Source organism: Oryctolagus cuniculus, chromosome 9, assembly GCF_051225735.1.
Source record: "Oryctolagus cuniculus isolate XC-2025 breed Fujian yellow rabbit chromosome 9, ASM5122573v1, whole genome shotgun sequence".
Taxonomy (NCBI): domain Eukaryota; kingdom Metazoa; phylum Chordata; class Mammalia; order Lagomorpha; family Leporidae; genus Oryctolagus; species Oryctolagus cuniculus.
The window spans coordinates 116961389-116984015 of NC_142875.1; the positions used below are offsets into that span (position 1 = coordinate 116961389).

At 41.0% G+C, this 22627-nt stretch overlaps 1 long non-coding RNA gene across 2 annotated transcripts in view; it reads right to left on the reverse strand.

Annotated features, from left to right (window-relative positions):
- LOC138843632 (uncharacterized) overlaps window positions 1–22627 on the reverse strand; it is a 117334-nt gene that overhangs the window by 88727 nt on the left and 5980 nt on the right. The window contains exon 2 of one of the 2 annotated variants that reach the window (XR_016212996.1): window positions 9344–9498. The exons of the other annotated variant lie outside the window; for it this stretch is intronic. This is a non-coding gene — a long non-coding RNA (uncharacterized LOC138843632). The remainder of the gene's footprint in view (window positions 1–9343; window positions 9499–22627) is intronic. 2 annotated transcript variants of the gene reach the window in all.

Genomic DNA, 22627 nt, shown 5'->3' on the forward strand with positions numbered 1-22627 from the left:
AAGAATGATGAAGTAGATCTCCCTGTTAAAAATCACACTTTAATTGTAAGAACTTAACAGGAAATAAACTATCTCATTTGAAGGATAGGCAGGGCACTTGGTGCACCAGTTAAGATGCTGTTTGGGATGCCCACATCCCATATCAGAGTGCCTGGGTTTGAGTCCCAGCTCCACTTCTGATTCCAACTTCCTGCTAATGTGCACCCTAGGAAACAGCAGGTGATGACCCAAGGACTTGGGTCACTGCCACCTACATGAGAGACCTCAGTTGAGTTTCCAGATCCTGACCCAACCCTGGCTGTGGCAAGGCATTTAAGGAGTAAATCAGCTGATGCAGAATCTTTCTCTGTCAGTCTCACTCTGCCTTTCAAATAATTTTTTTTAAATGAAAATTAAAATGCGACCAATGAGGCAAGAGGACATTTTATCAGCACACAAAGAAAACTACTACTTATTCTCACTTCGGTGTGAAGGCTTAGAAAGCTGACCTCAGAAGAACAGGGATCACCAGATGCCAGGAAGAGGAGCATGGTCCATGGGTGCAAGGGTGCAGCTGGGTGGGTAGAGTAACTTGTGATGACCTGCAGCACAGGGAGGTCACTCACTGAACAGTTAATTGTGTGTCTCAGAGTAGCTACTGGGATTCTGTATGTTCCCAACAGAAGTGATCAGCGTTTGAGGTGACGGGTAGCTAGTTAACCTGGTCATTACATGTTGTATATGTGCACTGGAAGACCACAATGGACCCCATATGGATGTATGATTATATATTTTAATTATGAATAAATACACACACCACTGTCTTTAAGCACTGCTTTAAAAAAAAAAGAAAATTAAAGTGATGAAAATGCAAACAGTTTCTTTGGAATTGTGCCAAAGTCTACCAACTCTTTATACCAACAGCTATTCTTCCCTAATAGTGTATTAACATGTTAAAACCCATTTTTTTCCACTGAAAACATGGACACCTGAAGAGTTCCAAAGAACAAAGAATTTCTTTTTTAAAAAAAAATATTTATTTATTTATTTATTTCAAAGGCAGAATTACAGAGAGGCAGAGACAGAGGGGTGGGGTGGGGGGGTCTTCCAGCCACTGGTTCACTCCCCAAGTAGCAGCAATGGCTAGAGATGGTCCAAGCCGAAGCCAGGAGCCAGGAGCTTCTCCAGGTCTCCCATGCAGGTACAGAGGCCCAAGCACTTGGGCCATCTTCTATTGTTTTCCCAGGCCATAGATGAGAGGTGGATTGAGAATGGAGCAGCTGAGACTCGAACCAGCGCCCATATGGGATGCCGGTGCGTTAGACAGCAGCTTTACCCACTACATCACAGAGCCAGCCCCCAAATAAGAATTTATACCTTCCCTTACTAACACAATTATGTAATAAATGTTAACAAAAGAATTGTGTGAGGGGCCAGGGTTGTGGCCCAGTAGGGTAAGCTGCTGCTGCTCCTCTTCTGAACCAGCTCTCTGCTTATGGCCTTGGAAAGCAGTGGTAGATGGCCAAGTGCTTGGGCCCCTGCACCTGCCTGGGAGACCTGGAAGAAGCTCCTGGCTCCTGGCTTCAGATTGGCCCAGCTCCAGCCATTGTGGCCATCTGGGGAGGGAACCAGCAGATGGAAGACCTCACTGCCTGTCTTTCCCTCTCTCTGTAACTCTGCCTCTCAAATAAATAAATAAATAAGTCATTTTTTTTAAAATGAAAGAATTGCATACAGCTTCTAGGATCAGAGATATGTGGTATTCTTCATTGCATTCTCCATCTGCTATATTGAATATAAACTTGATGGCTGGAACTTGATTCACAATTTAGTTTAAGGAGGTGGCCTGGAAACAGGGATAGAGCTACAGAGAAGGCACTGGGTTTATGCAAACTATTAAGATAGCATGCTAGGGTGCATTGCTTTAGTGTGGACTTCATTTATACATATGAAATAAAATTGTATGTTTTCAAGCTACTGTTATCTTGGGCTTTCTACCATTTACAGTTGAATGTAAACTTTAGTAATTTGAAATTTTAAGAAATTTTTAAAATTTTAGGACTAACATCAATCTAAAAGGAAATAGCCACTCTTCCCCTTTCCATGGGGGAACTATACTTCCATGTCCTGTTGATGTTGGATATGGTCATGAGACTGGCTTTTACCATGAGCAAAGGTTAGTACTGTGCCTGTATGGTTAGCAATAAAAATATGTGTGGTTAGGCTTGCTCTCTTGAACTCATTCTCATTGCTACAAGGAAAACCTCTGATAAATAACCACGACACCTTAACCCAGGCCTAGAAGGAATATTCATGGGGAAGACCCAAAGCCCATTCCACAGTCAGAGCTGGAAGGAGCTGAACACCAACGGCTACATGGGTGAACAATGCTTATTTTCTGCCACTATATTTTATGATTTTCATTTAGCAGTACTTGACTAACGGACACTTCCTATAGATTCTGTTCAAATTTGTCAGGATTTTATGCATTATGAATTAGTCTATGGTTTTCAACCTCTCAAAAATCATTATAGTTCACTGCAGCATTAGACCAGCAGATTACCAGCATGTTCACAACACTGAAATGACTTAAAGAGATGAATACTGAATTCATATTTACTCCATAATATGCCCCATGTAATTAAGGGCAGAACTGAATTACATGGAATGGCAACTTTTTTCTATGCCCCCTGACTTTCACAATTGTTATAGCTTCAAATAGAACTCATAGACTCCATTTGCCTGGAAATGTGGCCGTACAGCAACCAGCTGCCTTTGCTGTGACCAACAGAGCATTTGAAGGTTTCCTTTTAAACTTGGAGAAAGAAATCTCCTCACATCATTTGTTCTCGATTTCTCTCATTCATCACAACTGACATGTCAATCATTCTTGTTGAGGACATTAATAAATGGTAATAAAACAGGTACAAATGGTTGCAAAATAGATAATCCTTCTGGAGAGCTTTTTTAGTTAAATTATTTTGGCTATAAAGCTTTCCAGACCCAAGAATTCAATGTCTTTAATTCTCTTTTGGGGCCATTTGCTTAAGTAGCTGAAAAGGCAAGTACTCTCTTGATCTTCCCAAATAAAACTCTTCTTTAATGCTCCTTCTATTTCCTCACCACCATCACTCCCCAAACATAGATGTATTTTCCCTCTAGTTAGGATCTGCTTGCCAACAGGCATCCCAGGTACTTGTCTGTGGATGCACAAAGCCAGCAGCTTTTCCCAGAGCATTCTATGAGCTCATTCCTGGTTAGCTGCCTGCTTGGCTTCTAGGAGTTTCCAGGTCTTTGACTTGTCAACCTACAGCAGACTAGTTAGCGACTCTCTCTGTCTTACTCCCCTCTTCCAAAACTTCAGTAGGCACCTTCTCTTTCCCATAATAAATCTTTTGTCCAGTTACACAAACAATGGCTCTGAACTCCTGACTGAATACATTCATTTTTATAGCTTTTACTTTCTATTATGTCTTCCTTTCCTGCCACAACCCAGCACTCTGTGCTACCAACCCAACATGTGGGCCATTCTGAGTACCTGCACATAGGAAGGCACAGGTATTAGCCAGCTTTTCATTACTTTCACGAAATACCTGAGAGGAGCATCTTGGGAAGGAGATTGATGGCGGCCTACAGTCTGGAGATACATAATTAAAGATCAAGCGGCCCCATTAGGCTGGCATCTGGTGCAGATGCGTGATGGTAAAGCATGTGTGGAAGAATGATCACATAGAAACAGACACATGAAAAGCACCCATGACTCAGATAGTCAACCCTCTCATAAGATCTGCCTCTGAGGACAAATTCCCAGTGAGCTAAAGACCTCACACCAGGCTCACTTCCTAGATTCCATAATTAGATCAAGTCTATCCAATCCATCAACCATTAGCATTAATCCATTATCTATTAACATGAGACTTGGGGGTGTATACATCTGCATGCATTTGTGAAGCCAAGCTCTGTTCCATCATAATGACATGCAGCAGCAGAGAACGAGGGCGTCATCACAGGTTGTGTGTTTCAGAAGCATATGCCCACAGTTCTCCAAGCAACAGATGAACCCACAGAAGCTTTGGGAATATTTAAATGTTTGAGTTCTCACACACCACACAAACTACTACAATTAACTTATTTTAACCTAACAAATAAGTGAAATTGCTAGGTTTTTGACATGGTATTTGTTCACTTAAGGATGTTGTTATTGATACATGAAGGACACCGTGAGCCTAGAAAGGCAGGGAACTTCTGTGAAATAGCAAGGACTCACTGCACAAGAAGTATTTAGCAGACAACATAGTATAAAAGCAAGGATTGTCCATCACCTAGGCCCCCAAGTGTCATAAGACTCCTTGGCACAGGAGGTAGGAGAAACAGAGAGAGGAGTGAGTGGATCTAGCAAAGAGGGACCCAGTACATTTTTCCTAGGGTTTAATTCCTTTGAGACAATAAAACTCCAAGATAAATTTTGGGGAATCTTAGAGCAAAGGAAACTCAAGCCCTATTTTCTGTGTAAGAATTGGCAAGAAGTCTTTTTTTTCTAAAGAGACATATTTATTTATTTGAAAGGGAAAGAGACCGAGAGAGGAAGGCGCACACACACATATATAGAACCTTTTGCCCACTAGCTCACGATCCAAATGGCCGCAACAGCCAGGACTGGGCCAGGCTGAAGCCAGGAGCCAGGAATTCCACCTGCATGACCACATGGGTGGTAGGGCCCCAAGCACTTGGGTTGTCATCCATTGCTTTCTCTGGTGCACTAGCAAGGAGCTGGATCAGAAGTGGATCAACCGGGTCTTGAATCAATAGTCCAATATGGGATGCTGGCTTTACAAGCTGTTCTGTGCCACAGCACCAGCCCCAAGAGAAGATCTTAACAGTTTCTGTAGAGCTTTAAAAATCTCAGCATGGCATGAGGGCTGCTGACAGATTCCTGAAGAGCCCTAGATAGGTGTTGAAGCAGCTGGCAGCCCCATCATGCCATTGCTCTAAGATCCCACAAACTTATTTAGGGGTTTTGTTGTCTCATTCAGACAAGAATGATGACTGCAGCCATCAGAATGCACATTGTCTTAGTCCTCTTGGGCTTCCAATACAATACACCATAGACTAGGCAGCTAAAACAGGAATTTATTTCTCACAGTTCTGGAGGCTGCACACCCAATATTAAGGTGCCAACACCATCAATGTCTGTTGAAGTCTTGCCCCTTGGTTTACCGGTGGCTACCTTCTTACTGTGTCCTCACGTGTGAAATACAGATAGAGTTCTGATCAAGCCTCATCTTCCAAGGACACTAATCCCACCATGGGAGACTCACCCTTCTGATCTCTTCTATATCTGATTACTTCCCCAAACCCTTCTTCCAAATACCATCATACTGGGGATTAGGATTTCAACATAAGAACTTTGAGGGAAACATATTCAGTCCATAATGTGCATGGACAAGACAGGGAAAAGTGTGGCTGTTATGGTTTGAACCAAATCTGGCTCCTGACATTATATAAATTCCAAAGTCATAAGTTGATAGTACTAAGTACTTAGAAACTTACTCTAACTATAGTGTCTAGGAGGTGGGTCCTGTGGGAGGTGCTTAGGTCAGTAGCAGCAGAGCCTCAGAAGGTAGTTCTGATGAGAGGGTTGTTATAAAAACCTAAGTGTGGGCCCAGCGCTCACTCGCTTGCTCTCTCTCTCTCTCTCTCTCTTTGTGGCTTGCCATGTGATTCTTTCTCCATATACACTCTACCATCCCCATTAGACAACCCAATCAATGAGGTTCACCTGATCTTAGATTATGAACCTCCAGAACCGTGAACCAAAATAAACTACCTTCCCTGACAAGTAGCTTAATTTGGGTATTTTATTGCAGTAATGAAAAGCTGACTGATACAGAGTATCAGTAATGCACACGTGATGCAGTGTCTTTTTCAGACCTGAAGAGGTAGACCTAAGTAAGCCCTCTAGGTCTTAAATGCAATTCAAGGAGAGGAGAATAGAAGGTGCAGAAAGAACTGAGCACAGTTAAGTTTCCACCATACTGGGGGAGTTGGTGATCAAACAGAATTAAATTGAGTTACTGAAAAATAAAGGCATATTTCTAACATATTGCTGTGGTTTTGGTAGGATTTGAATGTGCACACAAGATTTCATGTGTTGAAATTTATTCCCCACTGTGAGGTATTAAGAGGGAGGGAACTCAATCTGACGGTGAAGTATGGAGGTAGGGCTTTGGGAGGCAATTAGGATTAGAGAAGGTCATAGGGGTAGAACTCCTATGATTGGCTACTGGTAGCTTTATAAGAAGGGAAAAGAGAGGAAAAGCACTCCCCATCTCTTGCTATGTGATGTCCTTTGCCACCTTGGTACTCAGAGAGCAACAAGGCCATTGCCAGAGGTAAATGACTGACCCTGGACCAGAATCATGAGCCAAAATAAACCAGCTTCGAGTATTTCATTATAGTAACACAAAACATCCACACTGACCTGTGAACTGAGATTTAAACAAGCTATATCTGCATTTTAAATGAAAGTGATAGGGTAGGTGTTTGGCACAGGGGTTTGGGACACCCACATCCCAAATCAGAATACCTGGGTTCAACTCTCATCTTCACTTTCAATTTCAGCTTCCTGATAACGCACAGCCTAGGAGGCAGCAGATGATGGCTCAAGTACTTTGGTCCCTGCCACCCTCTGGAAGACCTAGATGGAGTTCCTGGCTCCTGGCTTTGTCATGACCCAGCCCGAGTTGTTGCAGGTACTTGGAAAGTGAACCAGAAGTTGAAAAATCACTTTCTATGCCTTTCGAGTAAATAAATAAAAATTTTAAATAAAATGAAAATTATGTCACTATTATTAGGTGCTACTTTTAAGAGACTATACTTTCCTTTTTAAGAAAAGTGTCCTGTCCAAACACAAGGAAAAATGTTTTTAATACCCATGATGAAAAAGAGATTGTAGATCAAAACAAAAACCCACTTAAGATCACTATGTCCATCATGATGAATTTTATAATTATTACAGCTAGAAGAAAACATTAAGAGTATTTGTCTAGTGCTTTTCAAACTTTAAGTTCAGAAACAATTTCTCAGATAGAATATTCCAACCAGAATAGTATTAGAGATTATAAGATACAAAAAATCAAAGTAGTACTATATTAGCAAAATTTATTCTTTTTCTTAATCATTTAATTTATTTACTTGGCAGGCAAAGTTACAGAGAGAGAGGGAAATCATCTATCTGCTGGTACACTCCCCAAATGGCTCCAACAGCTAGGACTGGGCCAGGTCAAAGCCAGGAACCAAGAATTTCTTCTGGGTCTCCCACATGGGTGGCAGAGGCCTGAAGATCTGGGCCATCTTCTGCTGTTTACCCAAGTGCATTCATAGACTGTACTGGAAGTGGAGCAGCCAGGACTGCAACCAGCACCTATATGGGATGCTGGCATTACAGGTGGTAGCTTTACCTGCTCTGCCTCAGTGCTGGCCCCTAAGATTTTATTCTTAATCAAATTTATAATATGTGCTTATCTTGTGTGACTGATGAGCCAATGAGAGATGTCTCAGTATTTGAAAAGAAGCAAGTGATGGGAAACAAAGGCACAGGGGTTGGATTCTCCTGCTGTTGCTTCTCAGGGCTGTCTTTACAACGCAGGTGTGGTCGTGGCTGACTTCCTTGTCAGGACAATATTGGGATACCCAAAAAATGTGTATCATGTGGCGATTTCCTGCTGGAATTATGTATATGTGAGTTTTACTTCTGAATCTCCTAAAACAAAGTATCTTTACACAGCTGTTCTCAAAAGTACGGACCATGAGATTTGTTGCTTTTGTTACCTATACAAACAATATGTTCAGAGTTACTGAGGTTTTTTTGTTTTGTTTTGTTTTGTATATTTATTGAAATGTCAGACTGCATAGAAGCTTGCTTTTCACATCTCATCAGACTTTAAAGCCTTCATCAGAAAAGTCTGTCTGTGGCTTACATGTGAGATCATGAAAGCAGTTTTTCTCCTGAAACTGTTTCTTGCACTCCTTCTCAGAGTAAGCACTAAAAAGCAAGAAAAACTAGTCTGTCTTTATGAAATATGTTTAAAAAGAAAAAACTTAGCTTCCTTTGGCAAAAAATATGTGCTTATTATGAAAACAATCAATGATTAGAATTAAGCTATTTTATGAATGCAAATAAATTGGAAACTGGAGGTTATTGGTATTAGTTGTGGTCTTAAATCAGATAATTTATTTCTGTAGTTCATAGTCTCCACTTATATTTCCTAATTAACAAGATAAATATAGTAGTTAGAAGTGATAATTTTCTAACAATTTATTATCTCAAATTTTCCTTCAGTGTTCTGATAATCTATTAGAACTAAAACTCAGTGGCTAAAAACCACAATTTCTGAAAGTTAGGAACTCAGGAAGAACTTGATTGGTTGATTTTTCTGCCCATGTGGCTTTAACTGGAGAATCTCTTCAATGGAACTCAAATACTGGATGGGAGCCAAGCACTGTGGCACAGTGGCCTGAGAATCCGCCTGCAGCACCAGTATCCTATATGGGTACTAGAGTTGGAGTTCCAGCTGCTCCTCTTCCGATCCAGCTCTCTGCTATGGCCTGGGAAGGCAGCAGAAGTGGCCCAAGTGCTTGGGCCCCTACACCCACATTGGGGCCCAGAGGAAGCTCCTGGCTCCTGACTTTGGATCAGCCCAGCTCTGGCCATTGCAGCCATTTGGGGAATGAACCAGCAGATGGAGGATCTTTCTGTGTGTATGTGTCTCTCTCTCTTTGTAACTCTGCCTCTCAAATAAATAAAATCTTTAAAAAAAAAAACTAAAATATTGGATGACTGGTTTAGAGTTAAAACCATGATTTAATGCTCATTTGTGATGCTTTGATGGACACATTTAGAAGCTGGCCTCACCTGGACCCTTCCTTCCCTGTGTAGACTCAGGACCTCCCTATACAGCTACTGCAGCAATGAGTAAAACGGCTTGTATCGTGGATGGTTCAGGGCTCCAAGAGTGAGGAGTCCAATAGTCATGAGTGGAAACTACAAGACTTCTTATGACATGGCTTCAGAAGTTCAGAACATTTTTCTCAGAATAGTCTGTTGACTAAACAAGTCACAAAGGCATTCCCAGGTTCTACCACTAAATGGAAGAACGACATATATACACAGAGTTAAACAAATTAACGGTGACCCTCAAATTTTTCAACTGCTTTGAATGGAAGAGAGAGAGAGAAAGAGAATCTTCTATCCATAGTTCATCCCCCAAGTAGCTTCAATTTGAGCCAGGCCAAATCCAGGAGTGATAAATTGAATCCATGTCTCCTGTGTGGGCAGCAGGAACCCAAGCACTCAGACCATCACCTGTTACCTCCCAGAGTACATATTATCAGGAAGCTGGAGTCAGGAGGACAGCCACGGACTTGAACTCAGACACCTCAGTAGGGATATGAACACCTCAAGAAGCATCATAACCACTGTACCAAACACCCGCTCCAATTCTTCAGGCTGTCATTGTTCTGTGGAAAAATAATTTGCAAAGACATTGTTAAATATGGCATGTTCAATGGCATCATTTAAATACTCCAGATACCTGAGGAACCATTGTATTAGATGTTTTCTTAAATTTTCAAATTAATTATGTCTTGTATACTAAGTCTAAACGAATTTTCATTTCATTTTTTAGAAGCAGAGAGACAGATCCAGAGACACAGAGAAAGAAGGACAGATGGACAAGAGAGAGCTCTCATCTGCCTATTCACTCCCCAAAATGCCTACAAATGCCAGGACTGAACCAGGCTAAAAGTGGAAGCCAGGCCAAACCTTGGAGCTAGGAACTCCATCCAGGTCTCTCACATGGACTGGCAGGAATGCACCTGCTACCTCCCAAAGTGTACAGCTGCTGCCACTCAGGGTGCACGTGAGGAGGAAGCTGGATGTGAACTCCATCACTTCAATATGGAATATAAGCATCCCAAGTGGCAGCTCAATTGCTGGACAAAATACCCAATCCAGTTTTCACTTATTTACTGACCCTTTAGTCTGAGGCAGTTTGTACTATCAATAAAACATGAGCTTTATTTACATTCCAGGATGATCCCACTACAGCATTACAGACAATTATGAAAAGACTAAGGCTAAAACCTTAATCTTTAATAAAACTGGGATATGTTTGGTCATAGGGTTTGAATAAGATTTGACACCCCCAAATCAAAAATTAATGTTATCAAGAGGTTGGAAACTTGGTCCAATTGTGGTGTTTAGGAAGTGGATCTAGTGAGAGATCCTTACAACACGGGGTACTTGGCCTTGGGAGGAGTTGTCATGAGATGGTTGTTATAAAAGCCTATGTTTGGGTCCAGTGCCCTTCTCCCTCTGCTTCCTGGTTTGTCACATGACCCTTCCTGCAAACATAGTCTGTCATTGCCATTTGCCACCTTCACAGAGGCCAACACAATGGGGCTGCCCAGTGAACCTCCAAAACCATGAGCCAAACCTTTTCCCTGTATAAAGTTAGTTGACTCTGATATTTAATCGCGATAAACAGAAAGCTAATACAGAAGGCAGGCAATATCTCATGCTATCTGCAAAGATGCTAGATTGTCCCTAATAAGTAGTCTTTGTCATCATATGACAAGTAGGCACATTTGGCAACAACTTTCCTATGAGCACTGCCCCCCTACTGGCAGCCATTGGAGATATTTCCACATTAATCACTTTTAAAAACTGAAGTGAACTCTTCTCATTTCTTCCTGGTTGCTATGAGTGATGTATTTGACAAAATATTGCAAGGATACACTTAAAAATTTCATAGAAGATGGAATTAAATGAAAGCTATTTCAGTGCCAAAAAAACTGAAAATCCACATACAGTTTTTAAATAATACACATTTTCCATGAACTTTTTAAAAAGATATATTTATTTGAAGAAAGAGTTACAGAGAGAAAGGAATAGAGACAGAGATCTTTTATCAGATGGTTCACTTCCCCAAATGGCTGCAACAGCCAGGGGTGGGCCAGGCCGAAGCCACAAACCTAGAACTCCATCCAGGTCTCCACATGGGTGGCAGGGGCCCAAGCACTTGGGCCATCTTCCATGACTTTCCCAGGAACCTTAGCAGGGAGCTGGATTGGAAGTGGAGCAGCCAGGACACAGATAGGCACTCATATGGGATGCTGGCATTGCAGGCAGTGGCTTGACCCACTGTACTACAATGCCAGTCCCACAAAATTTTATTTTGAAATGTTATACCTTGCAGAACATAGAAGTATCTTGAAAAACAATCACATTAAAAATATGGGTTTTTTTATGGGCCAGCACCGCAGCTCACTAGGCTAATCCTCCACCAGCAGCGCCGGTACTCCAGGTTCTAATCCCAGTTGAGGCGCCAGATTCTGTCCCGGTTGCAACTCTTCCAGTCCAGCTCTCTGCTGTGGCCCGGGAAGGCAGTGGAGGATGGCCCAAGTGCTTGGGCCCTGCACCTGCATGGGAGATCAGGAGGAAGCACCTGACTCCTGGCTTCGGATCGGCGCAGCGCGCTGGCCATAGTAGCCATTTGGGAGGTGAACCAACGGAAGGAAGACCTTTCTCTCTGTCTCTCTCACTGTCTAACTCTGCCTGTCCAAAAAAAAAAAAAAAAAGTGGGTTTTTGTATTAACACAAAAACAAATCCCAGTGGTAAATAGTGGTTTAAAAAATCATAATGCTTTTAATTTTTCATTTATATAACAATATTTTAACAATCTATAGCTGTAATTCACCAGCCTCTCACGAACTTGTATCACAATGACTTTGAAGGGAATTTTCTACATATTGCTTTCATTTTGCATATTGCTGTCAGCTTGATAAATAAAATTTGAAGAAGCATTTAGTACTTTATAATATGACTTGCTTTATTCTGGGCCTGATCAATAGAGCATGTCTATCCTAAAATGTGAGCCTGATCAATATTATAACATCCATCTTCACATTTGCTTTTTAAATGTCCTATTTTTAACCAGTAATCCAATTCTAGTTTCAGAAATAGTTATTCCACCTCATCTAAAAATGTATACATGAATATAAAAGTAAAGCACAAAGCACCCAAAACATGTCAACAACTTTATCAAAAAGATCAGGTAACAATCATACAAAACAAAACAATCATGCAAAACAACGAAAGAAAAAAATGATTAGCATTTAAACATGCTACCTGGGCAGGCATTTGGCCTAATGACTAAGAAGCCACTAGGTATGCCATATTGAAATGCCTGGGTTCCAGTTCTGACTCTGTTCCAAATTCCTGCTTCCTGCTAATGGAGCCTTTGGGTGGCAGGTGATAGCTCAAGTAATTGAGTACCTGCCATCTATGTTGAAGATCTGGACTGAATTTTGAGCTCCTGCCTTCGGGTTGGCCCAGCTGTGGATATTGCATGCATTTAGGGAGTGAGCCAGAGGACAGGACACTTCTCATCTGTCTATTTCTGCCTCTCCATTTCTTTTTTTCCCTGCTTTTCTGCCTTTCAAATAAATTAAATTTTTAACTTTTAAAAAAATAAGTAAAAGGCTACCATATGCGTTTTCAGGATGAGATAACACTGAGGATTACATGGAAATAAGAAGCAGCCCAGTCAGATATGGGTCTCTCTTGTGTTTACTTGTATAGTTTCCTGGGAGTAGATTTGGGCCTGAATTTATGAAAAATCTGTAAAAATTCCAAGAAGAATTCTGTTATTCATGGTCAATGAAACACTGATAAAACAGTCAAATAAAAGCATATGAAGCTTTATTCTAGGGATTACACATGAAACAGAAATTTACAAGGTAAATTGAGGTGTCCAAATATGATAAAATTTGGGATTTAACACCTTTAGTTTGGACCAGTTGAATGTTTTCATAGTCAAAAAAAGAGAAACATTGAAAAGTGAAAGATCACTCAATTATTCTTAGAATGCCTGTAGCAATGTGAAAACCCCAAATTTGGTGGAAACACCAATTATAAATAAACAACACAGCTGAGAAAAGTCAGAATCTTACCCAAGGACTAAGGAACTGGGGCTAAAATCCAAGTCCTGAGGCCCTGAGATCATCATCTAACTATATTCCACTGTTCTTTAGCTCTCCCTGATTTTTGCTTAACATTTGCCCTTCTGTGCTTCAAATTCAAGCACATAAAAAAAGTTTAGAAAGGGAAGAGAAGTTTGGTTAGACAAAACAATAATACCATAATTCATACTTCTGAGAACTAAAACTGGTATTGAAAAATTGCTTTTTTCCTGTCAGGTTTATACATATATATGTTCATATATGTATGCATGTAGAACACACACATGAAGGTATTTTATAAGTTCATTGGAAATGGAATTGAAAGATAAGTTGATGCTGGTGCAAATAAAATTGAAATCCATCGTAAAAAGGGACTTCAAAAAGTTTATGGATAATATGTATTATGAAAAACTATATATGGATTTCAAAAATTCTTTTTGCGCCTAAATAAACTTATCTTTTAGTTCCATTTGCCATGAGCTTTCTGAAGTGCTCTCATAGATGCAAAAATTCCCAACAAAATACTAGCAAATTAAACCCAAGAACACATCAAAAAGATCATATACCATGATCAAGCCAGATTTCTCCCAAGGATGCAAGGATGGTTCAACATCTACAAATCAATAAACATAACACATCACATCAAGAGACTGAAGGACAAAATCCATCTGATCACCTCAATAGATGAAGATAAAATTAATCATTAAAATCTGATATCCCTTAATGATTTAATAAAAAAGACTGAACACATTTAGAAAGACCATACCTCTACATAATAAAGGCTACACATTCTTTCTCTGTGTGTCTCTTTGTCACTCTGCTTTTCAAATAAATAAGTAAGTAAATCTTTAATAAAGGGTACATACGACAAATCCACAACCAAAACCATACTAAGGAGAAAGAAGCTGAAAATGTTTCCTGTAAGACAGGAACAAGACAGAGATGTTCATTTCACCACTCTCTTTGAACACAATACTGGAAAATGTACCAAGAACAATTAGAGAAAGAAATAAAAGGCATAAAAATAGGATCGAAGGAGGTCAAAATTACCCATTTATAGACGAGTTCCTACCTTATATTAAAAACCCAGATTTCTCCAAAGGAGTGATGAAACTGATAAGTTCATTCAATAAAGTTGCAACATTCAAAATCCACATATAAAAATCAGTAGCATTTTTTATACTCCAGCAATGAACTTGCTGAGAAACAAATCAAAACACCTAGGGATACATGTAATCAAGGAAGTGAATGGTCTATAATGAAAATTGTAAAACACTGCTGAAAGAAATCGAAGAAAAGACTAAAAGGGAAAGATTTCCCATATTCATAGATTACAAGAATTAATACTGTTAAAACATCAATATTTCCCAAAGCAATTTAAAGATTCAGGGCAAGTCTTGTCAAAATATAAATGATGCTCTTCAGAGAAAAAGCAAACAACAACCCTAAAATTCATGTGGGACCACAAAAGACCCTGAATAGCGAAAGTTGAGCAAAAAGTGCAAAGCTGGAGACCTAACATCTGATCTCAAGACATACTACAGGACCACATTAACCAAAATAGCGTGGTAGTAACATAAAAGTCAAGGCACAGACAAATGGAACAGAATAGAGATCCCACAAATAAATCTACACATCTTCAAATGATTGCAACAAACATGCCAAATATATGTACAGGAGAAAAGATAGTAAATGGTGCTGGGAAAACTGAGTGTCTTCATGCAAAAGAAGGGAATTAAACACCCTTCTTGCACCATGCACAAAAATAAACTCAAAATAAATAATTGACCTAACTGTAAGATAAGAAACTACTAGGAGAAAACATAAGGAAAACATTTCAAGGCAAATATTTTTTTTTTTTAGACAAAATCCCAAAAGCACAGGCAACAAAAGCAAAACTAGATGAATGTGATTGTATCAAACTAAAATGCTGCTGTACAGCAAAGGAAACAATCAACAGGGTTAAGAGACAACCTAGAGATTAGGAGAAAATATCTAACAACTACTCTGCAAGGGATTAATATTCATGCTAGACAGTAATTAAAACAACTCAACAATGGGAAACAAATGATCCAATTAAAAATGGGCAAATGATCTGAACACTTCTCAAAATAGGAACTATAAATGGCAACAAATACATTACAAAATACAAAAAAAAAAAACACAAATATATAAAAATGCAAATACCACTAGCCAACAGGAATAAAAACAACAATGTCAGAATGACTGTCAAAAAAGCAAAAGAATGAAAGTTGTGTTAGGGACGCTGAGAAAAAGCAACTCCTATACACTACTAGTGGGACTGCAAATTAGTACAGCCATTGTGGAGAACATTATGGAGCTTCCTCAAAAAACAGAGACCGGGATTGTGGCCAACTGGTTAAACACAGACAGCAGAGTGTCAAGCAGAGTGTCAGTTTGAGTCCCAGCTGTCCTGCTTCTAATCGAGTTCCCTGCTAATGCACCTGGGGAAGCAGCAGACGATGGCCCAAGTACTTGGGCCCCTGCCCCTCATGTGGGAGACCTGGATGGAGTTCCAAGCTCCTGGCTTCTCCCTGTGGTCATTTGGGAAGTGTATCAGAAGGTGGAAGATTGATCTCTCTCATTGCATATGTGTGGGTGTGCATGTGTGTGTGTGTTTCTGTCTCTATCACTCTTTCAAATAAATAAATAAAGTCTTAAAAAAAAATAAAAGTTTACCATATGATACAGCTAGCTCACTTGTGGTTATATATATCCCGAGGAAATGAAATCAGCATATCAAAAAGAATCGTGCGTTCACAGGCTTATTGAAGCACCTTTATGGAATCCACCTAGGTGCCCATCAATGGGAGACTCAGTAAGGAAAATGTGGTAACATACACACAGTAGGATATTATTCAGCCACCAGAAAGAGTTAGATCCTATCATCTGTGGCAAAATGGATAGAACCAGAGGACATTATATTAAGTGAAATAGTGCAGATACAGAAAAACAAATACTGCATGTTCTGTCCCATATGTGGAAGCTAACAAAATTGATCTCAAAGCGGAAGAGAGTAAGCTTGAAATTAATAGAGTCTAGGAAGTCAGGGGACTGGGGGAAGAGGGCTAGAGCAGGTTGGCTAAGTCACACCAAATCACAGGTAGAAGCAAAAAGTTCCGGTGGTCTACAGCACAAGTGGGGTGCCTATCATCACAATAGTCTATTGTAAGAAGAACTAGAACCCAGAAGCTCCAAGTCTCCAAACAAAGAAATACTAAGGTGAAGGAAATACTAATTACCCTGATTTGATCAACACACATTGTCTACATGTATTGAAATATCACACTGTATCCCATAAACATGTAGAGTTCCCACGTGTTAACTTACAAAAGGGGGAAAGAAAGATGCAGTGAATACAAGGTGTGTGAGGTTGTTGTTGATGTAGCATGGCATACTGTTTTACAGTAAACTTTTTTAACATAAGTCAGAGTACACTCTACAGTAACAATAAACATACTGCTTAGTAAATATGTAAACTAGAAAATAGTCACATCATCACGTTCAGGCACTATACGTGGTCTATAATTGTATGTGTATGCACTATGCTTTCACACCACTGCCAGCACAGTAGGTGTGCTCACACCAGCATCCCCTCAGACAGGACAGTAGTGCACTGTGCTATGATGTTATGATGGCTGTGGCATCAGTGGATTATAGGAATTTTTCATCTACATTGTAATCTTTTAAGAACATTGGCTTAACTTGGTCTATCACTGGCCAAAACATCATTAAGTGGCATATGACTGAACTACTTCTTTGGGTCTATCTTTTTTTTGAAAATTGATTATTTATTTATTTGAAAATCCATCCACTGAGTCACTCCCCAAATGACCACATCAGCAGGAGATGAGCCAGCTAAACCCAGGAGTTTCATCTGGGTCTCATAGGTGGGTGCAGTGTCCCAAGGACTTGGGCCACCTTCCACTACTTCCCCAGGCACATTAGCAGGGAGCTGGATCAGAAGTGGAACAGCCAGGACTCTAACTGGCACACACATGGAATGCCGCTACTGCAAGCACTGGTTTAACTCACTGTGCCACAGCACCAGCCTTTTGGGCTTATCTTGAAAACTTTAATCAAAGACCAAAAAAGAAACAATATCTAGCTTTAGAAACAATATCATTTTTTAGGAAATTAGGTACTGTGAACTGTTACCATATTTCTAGGAGATGATTTGGCAATATGTACAGGCAGGTCTTCTTTTCATGTTTATTTGTTGTCATCTACTTTAAAGAGAAAGATGGGTATCCATCTTCCACCTACTGGTTCACTCTCCAAATGCCCACAACAACCAGGGCTGAACCAGGCCCACACCAAGAGCCCAAACCTCTATCTGGGTCTCCCATGTGTAGGGCTGAGGCCCAAATACTTGAGCCATCATCTGCTGCCTCATGGGATGCCTTAGTAGGAATATGTATTGAAAGTAGAGTGGCTGGGTTTCAACTTAGTACTTTAAAATGTGATGTAGGAGTCACAGTGGTGACTTAAGCCCACTGGGCCACAACATCCCGGTCCTAGACAAGTCTTTTGTTTAAAAATATGCAGTTATTTAAACTGAGTACTTCTAGCGATTTAAAGAAATGATTTTGTGTTCCTAAGTTTTCCTATAAATACGTTAATCAGCATGTGGTTTCTAGTATCATCAAATTAGTTATCATCTAAATGTCCAAAGATACAGAATTGGTTAAATAGACTGTGTTATGTCCATACATGAGCCAGTACAGCACAGTTGCAGTGATACAACTCTAGGTTCAAGTCACATACTACCTATGTGACAACAGCAAAGTTATTTAAATTTTCTAAGCCTCAGCTTCTTCACATTAAATAACTCTGCTTACTGTGAAGATTAAATAAGTATTTTAAGAATATATATAGCTCTAGTACACAGTAAATGCTCAGTATATCTTAGCAACTGATATTATTATTCATTTAATTGAATTGCCTTGAAGCCATTAAAATTGTTTTCATAGGACACTTAATCATATAGAGACTATAGGTTACAAAACACTTTATGTGGGGCACACACATACAGTGCAGCAGATAAGATACCCATGTCCCTTATCAGAGTGCCTAGATTCAAGTCCCCGTTGTGCTTCTGATACAGTTCATGTTAATTCACATCCTGGGAGACAGCAGGTGATGGCCCCAGCCACGCATGAGAGAATCTGGGTGCCAGGTTCGAGGATTCAGCCTGGCCCAGCCCCAGCTGTTGTAGTCATTTGAGGAGTGAACCAGTTGATAGAGCATAACTCTTTCTCTCTCCCTCTCTATCCCTCTCTTCCCTCTCTGTCTCCCTTTCATTTCAAATAAGTAAAAAAATAAAACTTTAAAAATTATATATATAGTGATGCCAACATTGTACCTGACTTCCTTTTTTTTTTTTTTTTTTTGGACAGGCAGAGTGGACAGTGAGAGAGAGAGACAGAGAGAAAGGTCTTCCTTTGCCGTTGGTTCACCCTCCAATGGCCACTGCGGCCGGCGCACCACGCTGATCCAATGGCCGGAGCCAGGTGCCTCCTCCTGGTCTCCCATGCGGGTGTAGGGCCCAAACACTTGGGCCATCCTCCACTGCACTCCCGGGCCACAGCAGAGAGCTGGCCTGGAAGAGGGGCAACCAGGACAGAATCCAGCGCCCTGACCAGGACTAGAACCTGGTGTGCCAGCGCCACAGGCGGAGGATTAGCCTATTGAGCCGCGGCACCGGCCACTGCCTTCATTATTACCTTTAAAAAAATGGAAAAATGGAAATAGAAGGTAAGTTTTTTAATCTTTAAAAATTTATTTTATTTAAAAGTCAGAGAAATATTTTCCATTTATTGGTTCAAAAATTCTGAAACTTGTGCATGGTTATTTCATAATATGCATTTTTCATGAACTTTTTGAAGATCCTTCATATATAGTCCAAATTTTCCAGAATAATCAGTTTTGTTTTATATACAGAAGGCACTATTTTTTTTTTTTTTTGACAGGCAGAGTGGACAGTGAGAGAGAGACAGAGAGAAAGGTCTTCCTTTGCCGTTGGTTCACCCTCCAATGGCCGCCGCAGCCGGCGCGCTGCGGCCGGCGCACCGCGCTGATCCGATGGCAGGAGCCAGGAGCCAGGTGCTTTTCCTGGTCTCCCATGGGGTGCAGGGCCCAAGCACCTGGGCCATCCTCCACTGCACTCCCTGGCCACAGCAGAGAGCTGGCCTGGAAGAGGGGCAACCGGGACAGAATCCGGTGCCCCAACCGGGACTAGAACCCGGTGTGCCGGCGCCGCTAGGTGGAGGATTAGCCTAGTGAGCCGTGGCGCCGGCTAGAAGGCACTATTTTGAAAAACATTTTATATCATCTCATCACATACACTGCACACTGGGTTGGTTTTGTTTTTGTTTTTTCTTTTTCAAATTTGAGGAAGAGAGAGAGAGAGAACGAACGAGTGCTTCCATGCACTGATTCACTATCCAAATGCTCACAACAGATGGAGTTGAGTTAGGGCCAGAGTCAGGCACTGGGAACACAAGCTACATCTCCTATATTAACTACAGGACCCCGATTACTTGAACCATCACTGTTGCCTCCCAGGATCTGGAAATCAATCTAGGCACGCCTGTGTGGACATGGGCATCTTAGCCCTGAGGCATAATGCTCACTCCCCACTGAGTGTTCTCAGCTCAGTTTTACAGAAAGCAACCCTCACGCTGAGTGTCTTGTTGAAGGGAACTCCTCCTTACCACCCAAGAGAGCTCTCCCCATCTCAATTACAGTTTTTGTACTCCTCATTATCCTTCAACTCTATAATTAGTTTTAATAATTAGAAAACAGAAATTTCAATAATGTAATGAATGCTGAATAGTCAAGTTATCTCAAGCAGCATGAACAGGGCACTGTTCTGTTCTCCTCCATCCTTTCTTCTACCTTACTGATCAACATCTGTTACTTGCTTCCTCCTGTGGGGAGGAGATGGGATGCTGGAGTTCAGAAACAAACCAGATGAAGTTTTCCCATCAAAGCTCATAATTTTGTAGAAATAGCAGTTGCATAACAATTTACAAAGTACTTCCTATGATTATCTCTGTAGAACTCATAGCAACACTGTAGGAAGTAGGATAGCATTATAATTATAGGGATGGTCAATTTACAGTTAAGACACAGAGGCGGCCGGCGCCGCTGCTCACTTGGCTAATCCTCCGCCTGCAGCGCCAGCACCCCGGGTACTAGTCCCAGTTGCTCCTCTTCCAGTCCAGCTCTCTACTGTGGCCTGGGAAGGCAGTGGAGGATGGCCCAAGTGCTTGGGCCCTGCACCCACATGGGAGACCAGGAGGAAGAACCTGGCTCCTGCCTTCAGATTGGCGCAGTACACTGGCCATAGTGGCCACTTGGGGGGTGAAACAACGGAAAAAGGAAGACCTTTCTCTCTGTCTCTCTCTCTCTCTCTCTCACTGTCTAACTCTGCCTGTCAAAAAATAAAAATAAAAAAAAGACATAGAGGCATCAATAATGTATTTAATTACTGGTAAGACTGGGACAGACCCAAATATCCTTATTTCCAGTTTTCTACTCTCACTAAAGTCCCATTAAATGTGTTACGTACACATCTATGAATGTCATATGTGTATCATACTCTGATTTGTCTAGAACCTGCCCAATGAGCCATATTTATTTAGTCACACATGAAAACATATAAAATTGGCTTCTATATTTATGACTGTACGCTGTTGAGGGCATTGGCCTTGGACACATTGTGGACTATACATGCAATGCCCTGTAAGCTTTTCCCCTTTTGTTAGTTTAATGTCCAAGAAAGCTTCCTTTTCCAGAGGAAACTGTTTCCTCGTATCTGACGTTACGTTCCCTGACTGATCACGTTTCCCTGCTGATTTGGCATCCCAAGAACCTCAAAGCCAGTTTGAGCCCAGTGTACGGCTAGTCATAGGAGAGGCCCGCTAGACATGTGGTGATGAATAAAAGGATAAACAATGGAATGACCAAGTTCCCAACTATATTGCTCTTAGACTTTTCTTAGTTGCATTATTTTTCTTCATTCTTCTCTTACAGCCTATCTTTCATCATTATTATATATATCCTTATTGTAATCAGTTTCCAATATTTTGCAGAATGACTCGGGAAATAAGTGAATCAATTAACAATTATCTATTGCATACCCTGAATACCAGGACAGGGTCCCACACTTCTTAGAAATGGAGCAGTCCTTGAGGGCACCTGGATGTTCACCCACGGTGCTCCCAGAAGACAGTCAATATGATGTAATTTAACGGGAGGAAAGAGGTGACCCTGGCAAGCTTAGGCACATTTTAAAGGCCCGTTTACGCTGGCTCTCAGCCTCACAAAATAAAGGAATAGGTTTGCCTTTCAACCTTTCACAACCATATGCCTCAGGTTGCTAGTTGTGTCTCATTCTATATATTGACATTTTGACCCAGTTTCACTTTGTAAAAATTATAATGAAAGAGCCAGAATGAAAATAAAGAATTACTAGGGGCTGGCGCTTTGGCGTAGTGAATAAAGCCACCACCTGCAGTACTGACATCCCATATGGGCGCCGGTTCGAGTCCCAGCTGCTCCACTTCTATTCCGGCTCTCTGCTACAGCCTGGGAAAGTAGTAGAAAATGGTCTAAGTCCGTGGGCCCCTGCACCCACGTGGGAGACCTGGAGGAGGCTCCTGGCTCCTGGCTTCGGCCATTGCGGCCATCTGGGGAGTGAACCAGCAGACAGAAGACACCTACCTACCTCTCTCTCTGTCTGTCTCTCTCTCTCTCTCTCTGTAACTATACTGTTCAAACAAATAAATAAATCTTTTTAAAAAAAAAAAAAAAAAGAATTACTTATTTAGGTTCCAGATCCTCCCTGGCACCCAACTACTCCCTTCACAATAACCTTCACCATACCCCAGCCACGCTCTCCGTAACACAGTTTTTTGAACAGCCACCTTCCATGAGGAGTCTACAGCCTTTGGTCTTTATAAAACTAATGTGGAAAATGCAGAGATATTTTTATCCATGATGTAAAAGAAGACATAGAAACAAGTATTTGAGGGAGGTGACAAGAAGACTTCCTGGAGGAAGAGACATCTGAGCTCACTTTGAAGGATGCATAGAAGGTAGCAGGTGGTGGTCAGAGACAGGATAGGAGTTAAGGCACAAATAGAAAACATTACACAGCGTGCACTAGGTACACACCAGTAGAGCTGCAGATTTCTAAAATATTTAAACTATGCATAGTCATTCCTTAGCCTCTAAGTCAAGTCTTCTTCAGATGGTCTAGTTGCTCAAGTCTCAAGGATCCCTAGGTGCTATTTAAGCCACCTGTGGGCACGAAGCAGGAGACAATGTACTTGCACTTGGGTTCTAGTTAGATAACTGGCTGATCTGTGGAGCACCGGTTCAAGAAATAAGAAACTAGAAATAAGGAGATGGGTTAGAAAGCTTTACAGAAGTCCAGACTAAAGAGTTGAAAGGCCTGAACTAATTCAGGGGCAGTAGAGAGAGGGAGAGGTGGAGACAAATGCAAGGAAAAGTTAGAAGTAAAAATCAGTAGGATAAGTGATGGCTCAGATAGGAGAGAATGGGAAGCAAGGAGTAGACCAAGATGATTCCCAT